This window comes from Mizuhopecten yessoensis, unplaced genomic scaffold (genome assembly GCF_002113885.1).
Source record: "Mizuhopecten yessoensis strain PY_sf001 unplaced genomic scaffold, ASM211388v2 scaffold11047, whole genome shotgun sequence".
Taxonomy (NCBI): domain Eukaryota; kingdom Metazoa; phylum Mollusca; class Bivalvia; order Pectinida; family Pectinidae; genus Mizuhopecten; species Mizuhopecten yessoensis.
Genome location: NW_018408852.1, coordinates 1,600,549 through 1,600,755, shown reverse-complemented (window position 1 = coordinate 1,600,755; position 207 = coordinate 1,600,549).

Below are 207 nucleotides of genomic sequence, written 5' to 3'. Positions count from 1 at the left end.
TGTCCCCACATGTGACTCCTGTAAGAATGTCTCCTTCAATCACATGCGACTCAAGCAAGAATGTCTCCTGTCACCACTTGTTATTCCCTTAAGAATGTCTCCTGTCACCACATGTTACTCCCGTAAAAATGTTTCCTGTCACCACATGTGACTCCTGTAAGAATGTTTCCTGTCACCACATGTTACTCCCGTAAAAATGTTTCCTGT